This window comes from Mus caroli, unplaced genomic scaffold, assembly GCF_978045245.1.
Source record: "Mus caroli unplaced genomic scaffold, Mus_caroli_1 scaffold_5, whole genome shotgun sequence".
Lineage (NCBI taxonomy): Eukaryota > Metazoa > Chordata > Mammalia > Rodentia > Muridae > Mus > Mus caroli.
Window position 1 is genome coordinate 133,157,490 of NW_028227260.1, and position 10,419 is coordinate 133,167,908.

The window sequence follows — 10,419 nt, forward strand, 5'->3', positions numbered from 1 at the left end:
CTGGGGTTTCTTCCTTCTCTATGCTTCAAACTACTTCCTTTGTCCTGTGGCCGCCCCTCCTTTTCCTCCGCCCCCCTCACCCGCCCCCAGAGGATTAGAGGCTTTCTCTGAGTGCAATCTCTTTGCACTCATTTGGTGGTGACCTTTGATGTCTGCCTCATTCACTCCTCTCCCCAACTCAGAATGCATTCCATACAATGAATACCCAAGGCTAGTGACTCTTCCTTCCTCTGAGACTCTTTGTCTTAAGCACTAGCCCTCTTCACTCTATCATCGGCGCAAAGCAGACTGCTTAGGATTTGTTCATGCTGCTACAGTAGCTTCCTATTTGGATTCATTCTTTCTATTGTTACTTTGTCTAAACTATTGCCCAGACAGCAATCCAGTTGGCTCAGTCTAAGGTATAGGTGACCCTGCTGTTCTACTTAAAGCTTTAAAAGCCTGGCATGGTAGAACAAGACTATAATCCCAGTATTCAAAGGCTGAGGCAGGAGGATCCTGAGTTAAGACAAATTTGAGTTACAAAGTAACAATTGACTTTTAAAGGGGAAGTCTCTATTCTTAGGTTTGTGGTCTCAGAGTCTTTCAGGCAGGTATGCTGCTACAGGGCTTTAATCTTAGTACTTAGAAGGGGAAGCAGTAGATCTCTGAGACTGAGGCCAGCCTGGTTACCTATGAGACCCCATCTCAACACCAAGCAAACAACAAATAAGAGAGAAAAGACTTTTTGGCTAGGAACAATGGACAACTGTTAAGCCAAGCACCAAAGGGGCAAAGTTCCAAAGACCACAAGGACTTCATATCTCAACAGCCTAGCCTGCCTAGCAAGACCCAGTGTGCTGGACACAAGACAGCCAGGATAGAGAAACCCTGTCTCAAAAAAGAAAAGTAAATGAAATGGAAAACACTTCAAAATTCAAACTTAATTATGTTCAAAAAGGAACAATACGGTTCAAAGGTCCCCTCTCCTCAAGTATAAGACCCCAAACCTTCCTCATTACTCTTAGTCAATGGGTCTATAACAGTAGATATCACTTGGGCCCTAGACTCTGAGACCTTTACTCACAGACTTTGTGCAATGCTATTATCTGTCTTTTGATCCAGGGGAAATGTCACTTTCCCAACTAACCTTTCAGAATCTTCCATAAGAACGACATGTCTTATTTGTTTGTCTGAAACGTGGCCTAACTGTAGCGCTAGCTGGTCTGACACAGGTTATGTAGGCCAAGAAGGTTCTAACTTGCACTGATCCTCCTGTCTCTATCATGCTGGGATTTCAGGCATGTACCACTAAATCCACCAGACGCTCCCATAAAAACCGTTGACCCCTATTCTACTAGCAAAGAACACTGCGAATTCTGTTTTGTAATTCTTCCTGATATAGGTCACCATGTCCTATTCCCTCAGAAAAGGCCATTGCTGCCAGCATCGTGCCCCTTCTACAACAGATTCGTATACAATTTAATTATATGTGATACTTTGCCTCTATTGCATCAGAAATCCTAAGTAGGCCCAGAAAGGACTCCAAGCAAGGCTTCGTATGACAGTCACTCTTTCTTCACTAGCACAGCTCTCCATCTTGACCTGACCAAGTGTTGTTTTTGCAAATAAACTGGTTAGGCAGCCGAACATTGCAAAAGGACCAAAGCTTGTACTCCTCTTGCAGGTCAGACTGGTTTGTGGTAAAATATGTGGTTGTGGAAGACATAACTGATAGAGCTCATGTGAGAAGCCAGTGTAGAAAAGTATATGGTGCCACCGACATTGATTGAGTTTCTAAGCAGATATACTACTTTTCTTTGGGGGGCTTTTTGATTCCTATTGGTTCAGGCCCCTCATCATTTCAAACCTTATGCATTGTTTGTGACATAAAGTCTTTTGCCAAAGTGGGCAGGGAGATGTGCTAAGGGGAAGCTGGAATATGGTGATAATCCTGCAGCCACCCACAGAACAAAGGAAAGGCTTTGCATTTGTAAACTTTAGAAGGTAAATGGTCTGTGAGCTTAGAAGGCTTGTCTTCTGTATAAACTGGAATCCTGAAGAAGTGGCTTCAATTGTCTGTGCTGGCAAGTAAGTACAAGCAAAACAACAAAGCACTAACACTTCTTTTTTTCCCCATTGGCCTTGTGTAGGCTTCCAGCAAAAGGCATGGCCCAGATTAAGGGTGTGTACCACCACATCTGGATTTGGAACTTGCTGCATCCTAGGCTGGCCTTGAACTCGGAGACCTGCTTGCCAGTCTCCTGGGATTAAAGGTGTATACTACCTTGCCTGGGCCTAAACTTTTCATGGCCACTATGCCTCAAGATCTGGATCACAAGTGTGCCCTCCATTTCTGGATTGTAGTTCATTCTAAATGTAGTCAAGTTGACAACCAGAAATAGCCATTACAGCCAGGCAGTGGTGGCGCACGCCTTTAATCCCAGCACTTGGGAGGCAGAGGCAGGTGGATTTCTGAGTTCGAGGCCAGCCTGGTCTACAGAGTGAGTTCCAGGACAGCCAGGGCTACACAGAGAAACCCTGTCTCAAAAAACAAAACAAACAAAAAAAAAACAAAGAAAAGAAAAGAAAGAAAGAAGAGAGGGAGGGAGGGAGGGAGAGAGAGAGAGAGAGAGAGAGAGAGAGAGAGAGAGAGAGAGAGAGAGAAGAAAAAAGAAAACAGAAAAGGACTAGCCATCACAGGAAGATACTAGATAGGATATCCCCCACCTTAATTTAGGAAGCTGATCCTATTGATCCTCCCTACTTTGGGGATGCCACAGGCTTACCAGTTTAGAGAATATACTAGATAGAATGGCTGATCTCCTCCTGTGATCTAACAGTGGGTGCTTTTGAGTTGTTCTTCCATCATTTAAGGTGTGTCGGCCTTTTAATTGTATTATATAGACTATATTATAACTGATGTTCAGAAAAGTCCTTTCCTGGAGAGATGAAAAACAAAGTGTGCCTCCTCCTTATAACAAACCAAAGCACGATTCCACTGAAGTTCAACCTGAAGTATCAAGGAATGTGGGGTTTACTTATAGAACATAAGTGAGGGGTTGCCTATAATTGGATGAGTGACCCCAAAGCAGCCACTCAGGAAAGTCTTTACACACTGAGGCCAATGAGGACAGAATTACATACATACAAATGGCTAGGCAGAATGGCTGGAGCTTCAGGTAAGGGTCTCTTGACCCAGCCTGGCCTGTTTTGTTTTGAAGGAATATCAACAGTCTATAAGCCTGATTGTGATGGTTTCTTGCCGTGGTTTAGTTGGTCTGAAAAAGAAAGCATCTGTTTTCTCTGAAGACCATGTTCTATAACAACAAAGTTTCTGTAACCCCAAAATAGGGACAGATATCCTTAGCCCTACATGATGTACAGGCTCCTTGGAGGTTCTAATATGGTAACATGTGTAGTGTATATGACTCTATAAACTGTATTATACTTTTCAAAATAAGAGGTTTTTTCATTTCAATTCTTCAATTTAAATTTTTTGAAGATTTATTTTTATTCATGTGTGTGTACATATATGTATGTATGTGAATGCTCTGTGTGCATTCTGCAGAGGCTAGAAGAGGGTGGCAGATCTCCTGGGACTGGAGTTACAGGTGGTTGTGAGGCAGTATGTGGGTGCTCGAAATTGAACCCAGGCCCTCTGCAAGAGCATCAAGCGCTCCCAACCACTGGGCTGTCTCTCCAGCTCTGTTACTAAAATTCTTAATGTTCTACAATTTAGCCATATGTGCTTAGGAATCAAATTGCTTTATTGCAAATTCTTGGGGATGATACATTATATATGTTTTGTTTTTTAAGTAAGCATACAAAGTAAACTGTAGGCATTTCCCTACATATGTATCATTCTGTCTTCTAATTTACCCCTTCCTTTTTGCTTTCTTCCCCTGTGGCTGGTTCCCTTTGTTCTCATAAGCAGTCTACCATACTGCTTTCATGTCAACATCTCTTCCTCCCCTTTCATGATCATGTTCCATTTTCTAATTTCATAACACACACTCCTGAGCCTCTCTGTCCCCCCTCCCCCTCTCCCCCTCTCTCCCTCTCTCCCTCCCCCCCCCCTCTCTCTCTCTCTCTCACACACACACACACACACACACACACACACACACACACTTTTAAATCTAGGATCAGCATATGAGAGAAAACATATAGTATCTATTTTTCTGAGTCTGGCTTATTTCACTAAATACAATGATCTCCAATTGCATCTGTTTTGCCACAGTTGTAATTCCAAGTTTTTTCTTTATTGCTGAATTAAACTCCATTGTGCATATGTTCATTTTCTATATCCAAGAGTGGTCTAGCTAGGAAATATGGTAGTTGTATTTTTTAGAGACAGTATATTTAGACCATGACTTTCCAAATCTGCCTAAGGATAAGAATGACCTTTAAAAAGGCAGATTCCAGGGGCTGGAGAGATGGCTCAGCGGTTAAGAGCAAGGACTGCTCATCCAAAGGTCCTGAGTTCAAATCCCAGCAACCACATGGTGGCTCACAACCATCCATAACAAGTTCTGATGCTCTCTTCTGGAGTGTCTGAAGACAGCTACAGTGAACTTACATATAATAAATAAATAAATCAAAAAAAAAAAAGGCAGATTCCAGACCCTATGCCAGATCCACCAAATGTAAATTACTAAAGAAAAAAAAAGATTAACTAGACAATTGAGAATGAGAATGGTACAAGGTAAATCTTATCTTCAGGCAAGTTAGTCTCATATCAATAAAGCTCACTTGGGATTCTTTCTGGAAAAGGCCTTTTGGATGAAGAAGGGGGAAAAAACCTGAAATGGAGCTTGGAAGAAGGCTCCAGCCAAATGGTCAAAATGATGCTGACAGCTAATCTGGATAAAACCTCCTTGCACTTCCTTATCCTTACTCCCAAAGTTCTAAAACCTGACTCCAGTGGAAATCTGAATTGCAAGTAATCTAACTAATTTACCAGGGAAGTCAAAGGATTAAACAGGGTCTTAATTGCCTCAAATTAATTGGTGATATTCCAAAACTTTCTTAGCGCTACAATGGCTTTGAGCAACTACTGTTGTTAGATCCTTTCTTCAGAATTCCCTCAGTCGCTAGCCTTCTGGCTTTAAGTACTGGGCTGTTGTGTTTTTCTGTTTGTCTCTCGGGTGATGAGGGCTAGATCTAGTCTCACCTGCCCTCTTACACCCAGTACTTTGCCCTGAGCTATATATAGTGTCCGGGCTCCCACAGTGGTTGCTCAAATTGCCAGCTCATTCATACATAGACTAGCAACTTATTAGGGGTAGCAAAAGTTCAACTTTGAACCTTTATGTTCTTAGCCTGATGTCATGCACACATTGTGTTCATGTCAATTCATGACAGTGTGTGTGTGTGTGTGTGTGTGTGTGTGTGTGTGTGTGTGTGTGTGTGTGCGTGTGTGTTGACTGAGCCTGGGACCGTGTAACTGGTAGCCAAGTGCTGAGCTACACCCACAGCTGTTATGGAATGCTCTCCATTCAAAGCATGGCCATTACCATCAGAATCCCCTGCCTGGTTCTTTTTCCGAACTTACAGAATCAAACCACAGGAGAAACTGTCCTGTATTTTAAGGCACTACACATCTCTATATAGAAACATAATTAATTATCAGTTAGTTTTTAAAGATAACATTAAATTGTTTATAATATGATCATACTATATGTCTATGACTTTAAATTTTTTGCGTCATTTTGATAGAACCTAGTGGGGAAACCCCCACTCAATTCCCAATCCGGCGTGCACCCAAAGAATCATGAATAGACCGCCCTGATGTAATTATATGAGGTAGTTTAATGATGGAGCTCCGGACCGACATGCATCCCACACAGGAGATAACGGATGTTGGCCACGAGGCTCGAAAGCTAGGGGTTTTTATGGAGTAAGGGGCTTAGGGGTGTGGAATTCAGCATAGCGACACACTATTGGCTTATTCAAACATCAGCAGAAAAATTACATGTACGTGCAGGGTGTCAGAGTTCTGTGAGTTGTTGACTCAGTTCAGATAGCCCTGTTATGTCTTCACATTCCTCTTTATCTTTAAGGTTAAGCTGTTCCCAGGAATGTTTTAACTACGGGGCATGCCCGGGTTTGTTTTTCTTTATTCTCAGCCCCAGGCATCCCCTAGGCTCACAAACAACCAGCAATTTCTGAGTACTTTTTATGATTTACAGGTCTTGAAATTTCATCTTTCTTTCAATTTCTTTTGTTAAAAAAAGATTTATTCAGCTGGGCAGTGGTGGCACACGCCTTTAATCCCAGCACTTGGGAGGCAGAGGCAGGTGGATTTCTGAGTTCGAGGCCAGCCTGGTCTACAGAGTAAGTTCCAGGACAGCCAGGGCTACACGGAGAAACCCTGTCTCGAAAAACCAAAATAAATAAATAAATAAATAAATATTTTTATGTATATGAGTACACTGTAGCTGTACAAATGGTTGTGAGCCTTCATCTGGTTGTTGGGAATTGAATTTAGGACCTCTGCTCACTCTGGTCAACCCCGCTCACTCTGGTCGGCCCAGCTCACTCCAGCCCAAAGACTTATTATAATATAAGTACACTGTAGCTGTCTTCAGACGCACCAGAAGATGGCATCAGATCTCATTACAGGTGGTTGTGAGCCACCATATGGTTTCTGGGATTTGAACTCAGGATCTTTAGAAGAAGAGTCAGTGCTCTTACCCATTGAGCCATCTCTCCAGCCCTTTTGCTTCATCTCTTAAAGAGTAGAACCATTTTCCATGGTCCAGGAGTTGCAGGCAGCTTTAGAAACGGCAAGAGGGCCCTATGACTCGAAATGTAGGTTACTGAGAGACTCTGGGAAGAGCCAAGGATACTTTTCAACCTCTGTTGTGGCAATTAGGGCACCTGTACTGTTTCGTGTCTGTCAAATTACAACACTATTTACTTGGGCTCTCAAGTCATCTTGCTAAAGAAAGCTGATGAAGGCAAAAATATCTTAGGTATAGTACAAAAGAGAAAGGAATTGTTTTTCATCTGTTTCGCTTTGTTTTTTAAAAAAATAGATTTATTTATTTTATTCTATGTGTATGTAGGCATGTGTACCACGTACATGCTTTGTTCCCATGGAGCTCAGCAAAGGGCATTGGATCCCTTAGAACTGGAGTTGTGGGTGTTTATGAGCCACCGTGTGGGTGCTGGGAATGAAACTGCTCAAGCAACAAGTATTTTTAGCCACAGATCCATCTCTAAAACCTAAACTTTTTTCTCTTTTCTTTCTTTCTTTCTTTCTTTCTTTCTTTCTTTCTTTCTTTCTTTCTTTCTTTCTTTCTTTTTCTTTTTTTTTTTTTTTGGTGTGTGTGGGGGGGTGGGGTGGGGGAAGCATCTCACTATGTAGTCCTGGTGGTCCTAGAACTCACTCTGTAGACCAGGCTAGGCTTGAATTCACAGAGATCAACTGCCTCTGGCCTTCTGTGTGATGGGATTAAAGTTACACAGGATCACATTCAGGGTTTGTTTGGGTTTCTGCTTTTGTCTTTTAAATCAGGCTTTCACTCTGCTACCTAGGCTGGCTTCAGACTCCTGACAATTATCTAGACTCAGTCTTATACTGGCCTTAAACTCCTTCTCAAGTGCTAGGATTGCAGGTAAGCACCACCTCTCCCAGTTTGGAATTCTTGCTGGGTGTTGAAGATGGCCAGGGGATAAAAAGCATATGAAGCACGTGGCCTTTCAGAAAACCATGGACTAATGACCTCTGGAAAGTAGGGTAAATTGCTTAACTCATCCCAGCCGAGGAAATAATGTATGTTTGTGTAGAGATTAGAATACAGAAGACCTTCAGTCCATTATACTATTACACAGAATCCAAGACATTCAAAACGTTCCAAGGCTTATAGAAACTGGTTAACGTTTACAGCATCAGGGATTGGGGGTGCTGGGGATGTAGCTCACTTTTGTAGACTGCTTGCAGGAGGCCCTGGGTTCAATCCGCAGTATTTCATAAAATAGCAAAGGTATGGTTACAACATGCCTGGAGTCCTCAAACTTGGGAGGCTGAAGTATATGGACCACTTGAAATTCTAAGCCAGCTAGCACTATAGAATGAGTTCAAGGTCAGCCTTTGGAGACCCTGTCTCAAAAGTAAAAAAATGTCAACACTAATTTTGTTGTGGCTCAAATACTATTTTAGGTCAACTCCAAATTCCAGCACTTATCTCAGTAATAATACACAGGGGCTCCAGGTTACACTTCCCCATAGTTCACTATCTCCCTGCTCTTGGACATTTGTACATGTCATTTTTGGTTCTGTTATATATATAAAATTCTAAGTCTTACCATTTTCTACAAAAAATTCTAGACATACTCATCATTTCCTATATTAGATACTATCTCAACATTTTTATTGAGACAGGGGTCTTATTATGTATCTCTGGCTGGACTAGAAATCACTACATGGACCAAGCTGGCCATAAGCTCACAGAGATCCACCTGCCTATAGGATTAAAGGTGTATATCACCATACCAGCTCATTTTTACCTCACTTTGTAAGTGGTTGTTGTAGAGATCCCATTTTGCATTTTAAATAGTCTCTACTATTTTGTTGAAGGGAAGGGAGATTCGGGCTGGCTTTGAACTTGTGAGTCCTGTATCAGTCTTCCAGGTGCAAGGGTTACAGGTGTTAGCGACCACACCCAGCTTGATATCTTGGATGCACCTTGAAAATTTCTATAGTGTGTCCCCATAGGCTAAGTACAGATGTGAGCCTTAAGAAAACTCAATTTTATTGAATGCCTTCTAAATTTCTAGGCAGAAATTGTTGGGTTAGCCTGGTGGGCCTGCCAAGTAGGAGAAAAGCCAATAGTGTAAATGTGAAGGGCAAGGTCCCGGGTGATACAGGCTTTAGAAAGGAGCACAGTAAAATGAGGGAGACACCGAGATAGTACAGTTCAAACTGTGTGGTCAGAAGAGGTGGCTCAGTGGTTAAGAGTACATCCTGCTTTTACAAAGGACCCAAGTTCCCAGCACTCATGTGCAGCCCACAAATGGCTATAACTTCAGCTATAAGAGGACCCAACATCTCTTGGCCTCCCTTTAAATGTTCATGCGCTCATTTGTGCACACACCAATTGAAAATACTGAAAAAAAATCCTTAAATATCACACTTAGATATTTCTCAATTTCCTTCATAAGGAAACTTGGAAGACAAATGGAACTCACATATCCATAAAACCCGGGGTGGGGGGAGGGGACAATAAACAAGTGTATTTGAAAAAAAGGCACAGATGGTGTAGAACATCTGGAGTGCTTCTTCACAGAGGCACAGCTGAGTTTGCTGACTGAGATGAGTAAGCCAAGCAGGGAGAACCTTCAGTAACACATACTTAAGATGTAGCTTGTATATAATTATACTTCACTTCAGCCCATGTGATTTCATACTTCAAAGTGACCAGCCCTATAATCCAGTTGTATTGTTCCCCAAAGTGCATGGCAGGGGGCAGGAGACCTGAACTGCAGTGACTTAGGAGGAGCTTGGAGAAGATGCATTCTGCTCTGGGTTACCACTTCATCATTGACACGTTCTAGCCATGTATGTGATTGTAGTCAAGTTTGCCCTTTGCAGCCCTGGGTTTCTTATTATAAATCAGAGAAGAGCCTAGTATGGCGCCTTTCTGTGTAATTTCACCTCTTGGGAAGCTATGCTGCTCAGGATCCGCCCAGGAAACCTTGTAGCAGATCAATGTGTTCTCCATCAATGACCTGGGTTGAATGCCTAGCACCCATGGGGTAGAAGGAGAAAACCGACTTCCAAAAGTTGTCTGCTGTCTTTCACTGTCTTTGTCATGTCGTGTGCACCTCACAATACACACAAATAAGTGTAATATGTTTTGTTTTGTTTTTCTAAATAATTAAAATTCTAAAATAGATAAATAAATGCCAAGCCTGCTGAGCCACCTCTCCAGGTTTATCCTTGGCTCCAGTCTGGACTACGTGAGACCTGTCTCAAACCAAACCAACCGAACAACAAAGATCTCCCCAGAGATGTTGGTTCACACTGACGATTTCAGCACTTGGGAAGTAAGGGCAGAAATATCTTTGCAACTTTGAGACCTACCTGGTCAATACAATGAGTTCCCAGCCAACCAGAGCAATAGAATGAGAAGCTATTTCAAACCAAATAAACAAAACCCTCAAACAAAAATAAAGGAAGTGTGAAATTGCTTAAGGACCTTGTAATTCAGTAGTGGAACACTTGCCCATCATGTTCAAGCTCCAGGGTCATCACCAGGATCACCAGAAAAAAAAAATATAGACCTGCACACTCCTTTTAGGAATGGTTCCTTTCATATGAATGAGCCAACTGATGTGTACTGTAGTTTAACAGTTACCAAAGTCATCAACTCTCATCTCATCCTGTCCCTGCTACTCACAGAACCTGATACGTTCATGACCTTTTTCTAT